The 13,078-nt window shown below is 46.7% G+C and overlaps 1 protein-coding gene across 2 annotated transcripts in view; it reads left to right on the forward strand.

The window, feature by feature from the left end:
- Window positions 1–1,264: 1,264 nt before the first annotated feature.
- large1 (LARGE xylosyl- and glucuronyltransferase 1) overlaps window positions 1,265–13,078 on the forward strand; it is a 498,409-nt gene continuing 486,595 nt past the window's right edge. For both annotated transcript variants that reach the window (XM_072552482.1, XM_072552480.1), the window contains exon 1: window positions 1,265–1,604. The gene's annotated coding sequence lies outside the window, so the exon portion shown is untranslated. The remainder of the gene's footprint in view (window positions 1,605–13,078) is intronic.

Here is a 13,078-nt window from a genome sequence, read left to right on the forward strand (position 1 = left end):
TTACAAAATTATGAGGGGCATGGATAGGGTAAATAGACAAAGTCTTTTCCCTGGGGTCGGAGAGTCCAAAACTAGAGAGCATAGGTTTAGAGTGAGAGGGGAAAGATATAAAAGAGACCTACAGGGCAACATTTTCATGCAGAGGGTGGTATGTGTATGGAATGAGCTGCCAGAGGATGTGGTGGAGGCTGGTACAATTGCAACATTTAAGACGCATCTGGATGGGTATATGAAGAGGAAGGGTTTGGGGGGATATGGGCCGGGTGCTGGTAGGTGGGACTAGATTGGGTTGGGATATCTGGTCGGCATGGACGGGTTGGACCGAAGGTCTGTTTCCATGCTGTACCTCTCTATGACTCTATAACCTGATTTACTTATGTAAGGTATGATCTGTTTGGTTAGCATATGAAACAGTATGATGGCTCACAATGCGCGGGACCCAGGTTCAATTCCACCCTTGGGCGGCTGTCTGTGTGGAGTTTGCACATTCTATGTGGGTTCCCCCCCCCAATGCTCTGGTTTCCTGCCACAGTCCAAACATGTGCAGGTTAGGTGGATGAGCTATGGGAAATGCAGGGAGACGGTGGCTCTGGGTGGTATGCCCTTTGGAGGTGGAAAAGCACAGCATGTGATAAATAGGAAAGCCAACATTTTGTGCCAAGCGTTGCGGACCAAAACATCGACCTTCCTGCTCCTCGGACGCTGTGCTTTTCCAGCTTCACATCTGTTGACTCTTGACTTCCAGCCTCTGCAGTCCTGACTGTCTCTTTAGAGGGTTGGTGTGAAGTCGATGGACTGAGTGGCCTGTTTTCACACTGTGGGCATTCTACGAAAAGTGCGTAAACACGTACCAAGGGCTTCAAGAGCAGCTTCTCCCTCACAGTCACCAGGCCGTTGAGTGCACATCAACGCTGATCATTGCCCCTGCACCTTCTGTGACTCGACAATCTGTTCGGCCTGCCCTGATGCACTTGTGTGAGGGTTGGACAGCACGCAGGCCGGCACACCTCGCTGCACCTCGGTTACCTGAGACAGCAATAAAGCCCGGCCGTGCTGGCGCTGGTGATCCTGATCCTGATCCTGAGCGGTGGTAGTGCACACTCCAGGTTTTGCAGCCGTTACCTCAGCTGTTGTGGCTGTGATAGGCCAGTGTATCAGATTAAGGCATTCCACCTCAGCTGATGTGTGCTCCATTCTGTGTTCAACTGCGGAGTTGCTGCTACCATCAAAGGAAGCTCCTCTCTCTTTCTTTCCCTAACACTCCCCCCCCCCCCCCAACTCCATCTGGGAGACAAAAATCCTTTTGCCTTAGGAAGGGGGAGGTGTTGTTAGAGAGGGCTTTTTGTTTAATTGTGTTTGAGAGAGAAAGAAGAGAGAGAGAGAAAGAGCCGGCTTCTTGTCTCTCTCTCTCTCTCTCTCCCCCCCCTCTTTCCCCCCCACCCCATCCATCTCGGTGTTGGCTCTCAGCTGCCCCCTTTCTCTTGTTGCCTGGACCGAGAGCTGAAGGCTGCCTCCTGGTCTATGTGAGGGTGGCTAGATCTCCGGCTCCCGCTGGATTCTCGCGTCTGGAGCTAGTACTCGATCCCAGAGAGAGACAGAGAGGGGTAAGTGAGCATCTTCCGAACCGCGGCTCTCTCATTGCTGGGGGACGGGCCCGGCGCTAGCTCTGTGTCTCCCTCCCCCCTCCCTCTTACCACCAAGTGCGGCCCCGCGTCTCCCTCTCTCCTTCCCATTGTACACAGATTTTTTTTAGTGTTTGTTGTTGTGTGTTTTTTAAATATATAATAAAGCTGGGGAGAGATTCTTCTGGAAACACGTTTTTGTCAAAACTCCCGGCCCAAAATAAAAGGGGATTTTTTTTGTCCTCTGTGTGTGTGTGTGAGAGAGAGAGAGATGGGGATAGAGGAGAGGAGAGGGGGATTGTGAGAGGAAAGGAGGGAGAGAGAAGAGGGAGTGGACAGAGGAAAGGAGAGAAGGAGCATGCAAGGAGAGAGTGGAGGGGAGTGAGGGATGTGAACCGCAGCTGTTCATGTTATATATTAATGATCTGGATGAAGGGACTGAGGGCATTCTAGTGAAGTTTGCCGATGATACAAAGTTAGGTGGATAGGCAGGTAGTACTGAGGAAGTGGGGAGGCTGCAGAAGGATCTAGACAGTTTGGAAGAGTGGTCCAGGAAATGGCTGATGGAATTCAATGTGAGCAAATGCGTGGTCTTGCACTTTGGAAAAAAGAATACAAGCATGGACTACTTTCTAAACGGTGAGAAAATTCATAATGCGAAAGTACAGAGGGATCTGGGAGTGCTAGCCGAGGATTCTCTAAAGGTAAACATACAGGTTGAGTCTGTGGTTAAGAAAGCGAATGCAATGTTGTCACTTGTCTCAAGAGGGTTGGAATATAAAAGCACCGTTGTGCTACTGAGACTTTATAAAGCTCTGGTTAGGCCCCATTTGGAGTACTGTGTCCAGTTTTGGTCCCCACACCTCAGGAAGGACATACTGGCACTGAAGCGTGTCCAGCGGAGATTCACACGGATGATCCCTGGAATGGTAGGTCTAACATACGAGGAATGGCTGAGGATCCTAGGATTGTATTCATTGGAGTTTAGAAGATTAAGGGGAGATCTAATAGAAACTTACAAGATAATACATGATTGGGAAAGGGTGGACGCTAGGAAATTGTTTCCGTTAGGCGAGGGGACTAGGACCCGTGGACACAGCCTTAGAATTAGAGGGGGTCAATTCAAAACAGAAATGCGGAGACATTTCTTCAGCCAGAGAGTGGTGGGCCTGTGGAATTAATTGCCGCAGAGTGCAGTGGAGGCCGGGACGCTAAATGTCTTCAAGGCAGAGATTGATAGATTCTTGATATCACAAGGAATTAAGGGCTACGGGGAGAATGCGGTTAAGTGGAGTTGAAATGCCCGTCAGCCATGATTGAATGGCAGAGTGGACTCAATGGGCCGAATGGCCTTACTTCCACTCCTATGTCTTATGGTGAGAGTGGAGGGGAAGATGACTGTGTAGGGAAAGGACGGAGATTGGAGGAGAGTGAGCGGGAGTGGAGAGGGGACAGGAGGGGGGAGCAGGGTGAAGGGAGAGATTGGGGGTGGAGTGGAGGGAGAGTGTCGGGGGGTGGAGAGCAGGGTATGTGGGAGTGGGGAAGGAAGAGCAGGGAGAGGAGGAGGAGGAGGAGAGTGAGGGAGAGAGATGAGTGGAGGGGAACAGGAGGGAATGGTGGAGGGGGAGTTGGGTGGAGGGAGAGTTTGGGGGCAGGGTGGAGGGAGAGCGTCAGGAGGGAGAGCATGGTAAGTGGGAGTGGGGAAGGAAGAGCAGGGAGTGGAGGAGTGGGAGGGAAGAGGGTTGGAGGAAAGAACGAATGGAGGGGATTGAATGGAGTTGATCACATTCTGGCTGGGGGGTGCAGTTTACACTAGTGGGCCACTGGAGCACAGGGGATTGAAGGTTAATGATGGAAAGAGTCAGAGGGGAGGTAAGGGACAATTTTTTCACCCCTTAATTTTCCTGGAACACATTGTTCTGATTTAGGATACACTGCTTGAGTATTGCCTGAAACAGCTTTAGTTGTAACTTTTGAGAGTGGGATGGGAGCATGCTTGAGAATGGAGCATTTGAGGGGTATGGTTGGAGAGAGATTTGAGGTGGAAAGGAGTGGGGTTAAACTCTTCCATAATGCCGGAGAGCTGGGCTGAATGTTTCTGCCGTGTAGGGTGTGTGTGTGTGTGTGTGTGTGTGTGTGATGCTCAGAGTACAGCAGCAGGTCTTTATACAGAGCACTTTTGGTAATGTTGATGTGTGAGAGCTGGGCTGTTTTAATGAAGGCTTGAATGCCTTGGAACATTGCTATATGCCATGTGTCTGAGTGGCTCCCTAAACTGGACGGACCTAAAAGCTAGTGAGTTGTCAAGTGGTTGGTCCTGACCCCTTCCTCCATCAACACCCCAACTCCCACTTACCCCCCACAAACTCAGCTTTGCCACGTTAGTTGTTATCGGGATCTCATTCTTAGCTGGAAGATACACCATGGTCAGAAATTGCATTTATCCAGCTGTATATATTAGTAATTGCATTTCTCTGCCCCTCTATGTTGGGGTGGGTAATCTGTGCAGGGTCATTGGGGAACTGTACTGGCATGGCCTGACAATGAATTGCTGTCTTAGTGGATGTGACGGTGCAAAAAGTGACGTTTATGTTTTGTAACAGGAACATACAACTATGTGCTTGTTGTTTTGTGAAAATGGCCAGACCTGATTGACCTACCTGACCAGAAACACTGCAGTTCAGTGACCTCCTCCACAACATCCCTGTGTTGCCAGTGTTCAGGGCACAGACTGAGAATTCTATTTGGGATCTGGGAATCCCAGCTGATTAGGGACCTCTTTTGCTTTTGCTTTTTTTTAATTAGGTGCTTGTCACTATTTCCTGCATTAAAGCCACTGGTTCCTGCAGTCAAAATAAATAATAGCTTAAACTTCTAAGTACTTTAAACCGTCAACACTGAAGGAAAACTTGCTTTAAGCATGCTAGCTTTACCTACATTGTTACGGATAAGTGTTTTATCCACGGTCTACTAAAAATAGAGGTACTTTTCTGCCAGATTTATCATATTTTAGCTTTGACACACAAATAATGTGGAGAGCTGGTATTTTTAAGTTCCAGCGAGTTCCCTTTATATCAAAGCACTGCTGGCAAATCAGGAGCCTAGTATATACAAAATAGAATGCCCAAAACATAGGTGTTCCTAACAATTCGCATCATAAATATGATTGTCTTTGAACTTTATACAAGCAGATCTCTTAATTGCTACAAGGAATGACAACTGGCTTCTTGAAGGAAAGCCGAGAAAAGATACAGGCTAATCTTTTGGCTACAGCTGTTGTGGTTGGGTATCACTGGGTTGCGAGATGTTTATAGGGCAACTTCTTCAGTGGTAGCAAGTTCTTTTTGTCAGGCTCTTAGCTTTTTTATATCGTCAACCATCACCAAGTGTTATCAATATGTGAATCCGGTAACAACTTGGGCAAATACACTTAGAGCTGGGTGTAGTCAAGAGGAGTGGGTTTGGTAGGATTGAAATCATTATTTGTTAATGAACCTATTCAAACATTTTGTAATGTACCTAGGAGGTTACATAACATGATGACAGGTGGGACTTGATAGAGGTACCACTGCATCGCAAGACCTTTGTAGATCTGGGATGTTTGTGGTTTTGGGTTATCATTCAGAATCACTTTATTTCTTTAAGGATGCATGTTTATGCTAACAAGATTGTGATGTCAACTGTGAGGGCTGATTGGTCGGTAGATCTGACATAATTAGTATCAGTAAAGATCTAGATAACGGTTCTGTTAGCAGACATTTCACTTGACCTTGGAGCCGAGGAGGTAAAATCAACAATATTTAGTTGATTGACTTGCCCAACTTCTGGTTCTGTTGACTTCAACAGAACCAGATCGGTTGGCTTACATGTAAGATGATCCTCCAGTAACCATTCTTAATTGTGCCCACTACCTGACAGTTCAAACGTGGGTATCATTATAATCTGAACCTTGTCCCACTTCAATGCAAATGTATTATCAGCCCGGAATGATGATGGTAGCTGAGCTCACAGCACCCTAATACAGGACGCTGTGGTTAGTTATAGCGCCTGATCTTTGTCTGGTATTAGCCTCCCCTTTGTACAGGCCATGCATCAGACCCATGCCTGCCTGTTCTGAAGCCCTTCAGAATGTCAGCAGTTTGTATGATGAAGCAGTTTTTCGGGAGAACTGAATGTCTAGAAGCGATTCACAGCCAGGAAAGTACTCTAAGTTTGGGAATGTAGCAACCAGGAAACTTGGCAAAACTCCATGTTGCAATGTGATCACTGTGTTTGTTTCCTCTCTCTCTAGTGTTTGGTGAGTGACCATTATTGGTCAGGGTCAACTTCTCTGGTTGTCTTTGAATTAATTCCACAGCACCTTTTTTTTTATATCCACCTGACCACAGTTGGTTTCAACTTCTCTTTTGAAATCACGCACCTCTGATGGAGTGCAACACTATGTTAGTGCACTCAAGTGGTCAGTTTATTTTTTTTTCCCAGTTCAAGTGCTGACGTAGGACTAACCCTAACGCTAACCATTGTAATTCAGAGGTGAGTGAGACTTACTGTCTGGGGAGTTGGGTGAGCTCTGAGATGTTTATTTCTCCTCACAAGCTAATGCCACACTCATGTAGATGATATGAACAGTTTCAAAAAAAAACTTGCATTCTTTTCTGATTTGTCCTGTAGACTAATGTTCTAAACTAGACAAGTGATAACTTGAGCTGTTTTAAGCCATGGCTAAGACTGGGAAAGGGAGTTTTGTGGAGGATTGGTATTGTTTATAACTGAAGATTGATCCACCTTTTTTACATTCATGACATTTTTAGCCGCAAGTTACGCAAAGATGTTAAATGGTCATTTTGCATCTCTCGTGGGCAACAAGGGACAATAAATGTTCTTCATATATAATTCTTTATATTTTCTATTCATTTTCTTTTTTATGTTTTCTTCTGGTCTGATTTTATTCTGTCTGTGCCCGTCACATTTCCAATGGACTTTGCTTTATAGTGCTCAGTGAACCTTGCTGCTCCCACCACAAAAACCCACGCACACTCTCGGCTCCAAACCGACACTTTGACTGACCTGTTGGGTGGCTGCAAGAGTCTGCACAGCAGTATGCCAAAAGAGCAATGGTGTCATCCCTGTTTCATTGGTCAATATTTCTGCCCCCAACCACATGACTAAAGCAAGTTATCTGATCACTAGTGAATTGCCATCTGTAGGTTCTTGTGTGCAGATTGCCATGCAACAGAAAGCCAAATCCTTCTTTCCTAAGGGAAAGCAAGAGGAACATTTACCATCGGCAACAATGTCTGCACACTCTCTTGAAGCTGCCTTCTTGTGATTAGGGCATATAACATGGCATTTTTGTGTCTTCTGCCACAGTTGGTGTAGGCTTTACCTGTAACTGGCTGCTTTTTTGCAAATTGCTGGTTATTAAATGTTGAATTAGAACTGTAACCCATGTTGCAACCTGATTTGGCAGAGCACAATACTCAATTAGCCTCCAATCTTCTACATAATCCACCTTGATGTGGAAGAATATTTCTCACAGAATCGACATTAAGTGTGAGAGCGGGAGTAAGGAGCTGTGTTTGGCTGACTGCTTTTGCGTTGAAAGCAGAAATCTCCTGAGGATAAACTTCTTCACACAGCGGGTTTGAATTTCTGTTGGGCGTGGGTTTCTGGGTCCTCTATTGTTGACGATATTTAAGGCTGAGATTAATATTTTTTTCTCAGATCCAGGTATTCTGTGACAGGTGAGGCAGTCAGTCCAGATGATGGTCTGTGGGGGTGGGGGAGAGTTTGGTTATGTATAGCTGAGCTACAATACAAAGTAATCCTGAGATATAACCTGTGCCTCGAGTGCTACAGTGCATGTTGTCACGTGATAACATCCGTGTACTTGGTCTGTTTGTACATGGAACCTTAAAAGGGATGTCACGCTAAAGGTCATAACATAGCAGTGAACAGCAGAGCAGGCCAAAGGGGCTGAATGGTCTACTTCTGCTCTTGTTACTTGCCTTGTGACCAGATGCGTAGTTGGACTTGAATAAAAATATTCTGCTATAAAGATTGGAGAGGCTTGGTCCATGGGATTGTTGTGAAATTGAACTGTATAAGCAGAAAGTACTGAGGCTGTATGTTCCCTTACCTTTCCTGCTGCATCCCAGACCCCTGAGGTCCTGATGTATGGAATTGAAAGTCAGTGTGTGTTTACATGCGTGTCAGCGAGTGCGGACCCTCTCGGTGGCTGCACAGTCTAGAGGGAGCATTGTTGTGGTTTATAATTGTAATAGCTACATTTGATCTTTATGTTGCTCGTTCGATTTTTCTTTTGTTTTCTATTTTTAGCAGTATATCGAGGGGGCCCCCTTTGTGATTTGGATGGGTGAGAGACTCTGATTTGGAAAGGGGGCTCCTTCTGATCTCCTGTCAGGCCTGAGTTAGCCAATGTTTCTCCTTTGCTACGCCTCAATTTAAAAAAAAATACAGGCACACACTGAATGCTTTACAATTGGCTTGGCTGGGTCTGGTGCTAATGAGGACTAATCAGCTACGGTTTCATCCCAGATCTGGTCACCTACCATGCTGCAGAGATGGGACTTTGGATTGGGTGTAGCTGCTATAATGGCCCTGCTATCGCTCATTGTTAGGGCTTGTGTGTGGAGCCTTGGCTGATGTACTATAGAGTGACCTGGTTCATGTGGAAAGCTTGCTCCAGCATGCCGATGTCACTGGCAGGGGAGGAAGGAAAAAAGATTTCTTTTTTTTTGTTCAATAACAAGGTCATGAAACACTGTGTGGCAAGACGATTATTTTCAGTGCTCGCTCTTCTCTTGCTCAGACTTCTTTTTGATAAAACAGGCATCTAGGTTCGTTTAACTTGATGAGGAAAGTTGCCATTCTTCAAAAGGTGACAGTTCTTGATGTAGTGAAGAGGCCAATAACGGCTCTCTACCCTTGCTAGCGCCGTAATATATTTGCCGTTTGTCTTCCCAGTCCCTATCAGTTTTATATTGTTTCTCCGACGAGTAGATAAGACATGCTGCTTCGCCTGGTGAATGATTTGACAGGCCATCTCCTGTTTCAGTACGTGGTCAGTGTAATGTGGTGTAGGCTCTATAATTCCCACTCTGCTGGTGTTTATTCTTCTTTAGAGCGTACAATGCCAAGAGGAGTTTGTCAGGAATCCTTAAAATTGTTTAGACGTTTTAGAACGGATGGAGAGAGTCTCTCTCCAATGGCTGAATAGCCAATATGCAGAGGCCACTGGTTTAAGGTAGTGTCAAGAGAGTAGTTTGGATTTTGAACGCACTGTCAGATCAGGAGGTAAAAGCAAAATTCATGTTGTTTTCTTCAAAAGGGAATTGAATGGATGCTTGAAGGACACCAGTTCTGGGACTGGGATAAATGGATAGCTCTTTGAAAGGGGCTGGTACAGACGCAATCAGAATGGCCTCCCATGTACACAGCCAATGTTGTGATTTTATAGGTCTCCTTGTTGCCCATTCCTGTAGATTATTGGCAATGTCCAGTAAGCTGCATATTATATTGTGAATCTCATCTGCTGTTTCTTAATGGATTTCTGCATTTTCCCGGTGATGGATGTTCAGTTAACTGGCCTACAATTCCTGTGTTCTGTCTCCCTTCAATCCACCAGGACTTGTTCAGAATGTTTAGCAGATTACAATTATTGGATCCAATCTCGATGCAGCTAGTTGCTTAAGAGCCTGTGATGCAGGCCAGTAAGATGTTTATTAAAGGTAGCTGGAGATGGGGACTTGAGCTGCAAGTTGGCGATATTTAATTGAATGTTGAGGCATGTAATGACCTACTCTTGCTCCAATGACTTGCCTCAGTTGTGATGCCCTGCAATCAAATAGCTCACTTGTAGAGTTGTACAGTATGGGACCAGACCTTTTGGTCCAACTAGTTCATGCCAACCATAATCCCAAACTAAAGTAGTCCCATTTGCCTGCGCTTGGCCCATATCCCTCCCAATCTTTCCTATTCATAAACCTCTTCTAAATGTTGTAACTTTACTTGTATCCACCACTTCCACATACAAACCATTCTGTTTTTTAAAAAAAAAGTTGCCTTTCATGTCCTTTTTAAATCTTTCTCCTCTCACCTCAAAAATATGCCTCATAGTTTAGTTTAGAACTCTCCCCATCCTAGGGAAGGCATCTTTGCCATTTACCTCATGCCCCTCATGGTTTTATAAACCTCTATTAGGTTGCCATTAACCACCTAAGCTCCAGTGGAAAAAGACCCAGCCTTTTTTTTTTATAACTCGAGCCCTCCATTCCCCTATACTTGGTACCTTAATTCACAAATGAAGTTAGCCCAATTGTTTAGTCCTGGATTGTCAAGTTTCTTGAGTTTTGTTGGAGCTGCACCCATCCAGGCAAGTGGGGAGTATTCCAACACACTCCTATCTTGTGCCTTGTGGGCAGACTTTGGAGAGTCAGGAGGTGAGTTACTCACTGCAAAATTAGTCTCTGATCTGGTCTTTAGCCACAGTTTGTATATGGCAAGTCCACACCAATTGTATCCTCAATGTTGATAGTGAGAGTTTCAGGAATGGGAGTCCCATTGAGTGTCAAGCATAGGTGTTAGGGTCTTGTCAGCCATTAATTAGCACTGGTGTGAATGTTGCACTTATATACTGACTGTCTTGCTGCATATGGATGTTGATTGTAATGAGCAGGTTAGATCAAGGAGAACCAGTGGATGTCATTTATCTGGACTTCCAGAAGGCCTTTGACAAGGTGCCACACAGGAGCCTGCTAGGTAAGATAAGGGCCTGTGGTGTTGGAGGCAAGGTGTCTGGCAGAAAGCAGAGAGTGGGGATAAAAGGGTCCTTCTCATGATGGAAGCCAGTGACTCATGGTTTCCACAAGGGTCAGTATTGGCACCACAACTTTTCACTTTTATACATTAATGATCTATATGAAAGAACAGGCATTCTGTCTAAGTTTGCAGATGATACAAAAATAGGTGGAGAGGTAGATAGTATTGAATAGGTAGGGAGGCTGCGGAAAGATTTAGGAGAAAGTGAGGACTGCAGATGCTGGAGATCAGATCCTTGATTCCTGAAGAAGGGCTCATGCCCGAAACGTCGATTCCCCTGCTCCTTGGATGCTGCCTGACCTGCTGCGCTTTTCCAGCAACACATTTTCAGTGCAGAAAGATTTAGACAGGTTAGGAGACCAGGCAAAGAAGTGGCAGATGAAATACAATGTGGGGAAGTGTGAGGTCATGCACTTCGGTAGGAAGGATAGAGGCATGGACTATCTTCTACATGGGGAGAAAATTCAGAAGTCTAAAGTCCAAAGAGACTTAGAAGTCTTAGTCCAGGATTTTCTTAAGGTAAAGTTGCAGGTTGAGTCAGTAACTAGGAAGGCAAATATGTTGTCATTCATTTCCAGAGGACTAGAATATAAAAGCAGGGATGTACTTCTAAACCTTTATAATTTTCTGGTCAGGCCACATTTAGAGTATTGTGAACAATTTTGGGCTCCATATCTCAGGAAGGATGTATTAGGCTGTGGAGTGTTTTATACTGGATTAGTGGTGCTGGAAAAGCATAGCAGTTCAGGCAGCATCCAACGAGCAGCGAAATCAACGTTTCGGGCAAAAGCCCTTCATCAGGAATAAAGGCAGTGAGCCTGCAGTGTGGAGAGATAAGCTAGAGGAGGGTGGGGGTGGGGAGAGAGTAGCATAGAGTACAATGGGTGAGTGGGGGAGGGGATGAAGGTGATAGGTCAAGGAGGAGAGGGTGGAGTGGATAGGTGGAAAAGAAGATAGGCAGGTCGGACAAGTCAAGGAGACAGTAAGTGAGCTGGAAGTTTGAAACTAGGATGAGGTGGGGGAAGGGGAAATGAGGAAGCTGTTGAAGTCCACATTGATGCCCTGGGGTTGAAGTGTTCCGAGGCGGAAGATGAGGCGTTCTTCCTCCAGGCGTCTGGTGGTGAGGGAGCGGCGGTGAAGGAGGCCCAGGACCTCCATGTCCTCGGCAGAGTGGGAGGGGGAGTTGAAATGTTGGGCCACGGGGCGGTTTGGTTGATTGGTGCGGGTGTCTCGGAGATGTTCCCTAAAGCGCTCTGCTAGGAGGCGCCCAGTCTCCCCAATGTAGAGGAGACCACATCGGGAGCAACGGATACAATAAATGATATTGGTGGATGTGCAGGTGAAACTTTGATGGATGTGGAAGGCTCCTTTAGGGCCTTGGATAGAGGTGAGGGAGGAGGTGTGGGCACAGGTTTAACAGTTCCTACGGTGGCAGGGGAAAGTGCCAGAATGGGAGGGTGGGTCGTAGGGGGGTGTGGACCTGACCAGGTAGTCACGGAGGGAACGGTCTTTGCGGAAGGCGGAAAGGGGTGGGGAGGGAAATATATCCCTGGTGGTGGGGTCTTTTTGGAGGTGGCGGAAATGTCGGTGGATGATTTGGTTGATGCGAAGGTTTGTAGGGTGGAAGGTGAGCACCAGGGGCGTTCTGTCCTTGTTACGGTTGGAGGGGTGGGGTCTGAGGGCGGAGGTGCGGGATGTGGACGAGATGCGTTGGAGGGCATCTTTAACCACGTGGGAAGGGAAATTGCGGTCTCTAAAGAAGGAGGCCATCTGGTGTGTTCTATGGTGGAACTGGTCCTCCTGGGAGCAGATACGGCGGAGGCGGAGAAATTGGGAATACGGGATGGCATTTTTGCAAGAGATAGGGTGGGAAGAGGTGTGATCCAGGTAGCTATGGGAGTCAATGGGTTTGTAAAAAATGTCAGTGTCAAGTCGGTCATCACTAATGGAGATGGAGAGGTCCAGGAAGGGGAGCGAGGTGTCAGAGATAGTCCAGGTAAATTTAAGGTCAGGGTGGAATGTGTTGGTGAAGTTGATGAATTGCTCAACCTCCTCGCGGGAGCACGAGGTGGCGCCAATGCAGTCATCAATGTAGCGGAGGAAGAGGTGGGGAGTGGTGCCGGTGTAATTACGGAAGATCAACTGTTCTACATAGCCATCAAAGAGACAGGCATAGCTGGGGCCCATACATGTGCCCATGGCTACGCCTTTGGTCTGGAGGAAGTGGGAGGATTCAAAGGAGAAATTGTTAAGGGTGAGGACCAGTTCGGCCAAACGAATGAGAGTGTCAGTGGAAGGGTACTGTTGGGGTCGTTTGGAGAGGAAAAAACGGAGGGCTTGGAGGCCCTGGTCATGGCGAATGGAGGTGTAGAGGGATTGGATATCCATGGTGAAGATAAGGCGTTGGGGGCCGGGGAAACGGAAGTCTTGGAGGAGGTGGAGGGCGTGGGTGGTGTCTCGAACGTATGTGGGGAGTTCCTGGACTAGGGGGGATAGGACAGTGTCGAGGTAGGTAGAGATGAGTTCAGTGGGGCAGGAGCATGCTGAGACAATGGGTCGGCCAGGGTGGTCAGGCTTGTGGATCTTGGGAAGGAGGTAGAACCGGGCAGTGCGGG

Source organism: Chiloscyllium punctatum, chromosome 32 (genome assembly GCF_047496795.1).
Source record: "Chiloscyllium punctatum isolate Juve2018m chromosome 32, sChiPun1.3, whole genome shotgun sequence".
Taxonomy (NCBI): Eukaryota; Metazoa; Chordata; class Chondrichthyes; order Orectolobiformes; family Hemiscylliidae; genus Chiloscyllium; species Chiloscyllium punctatum.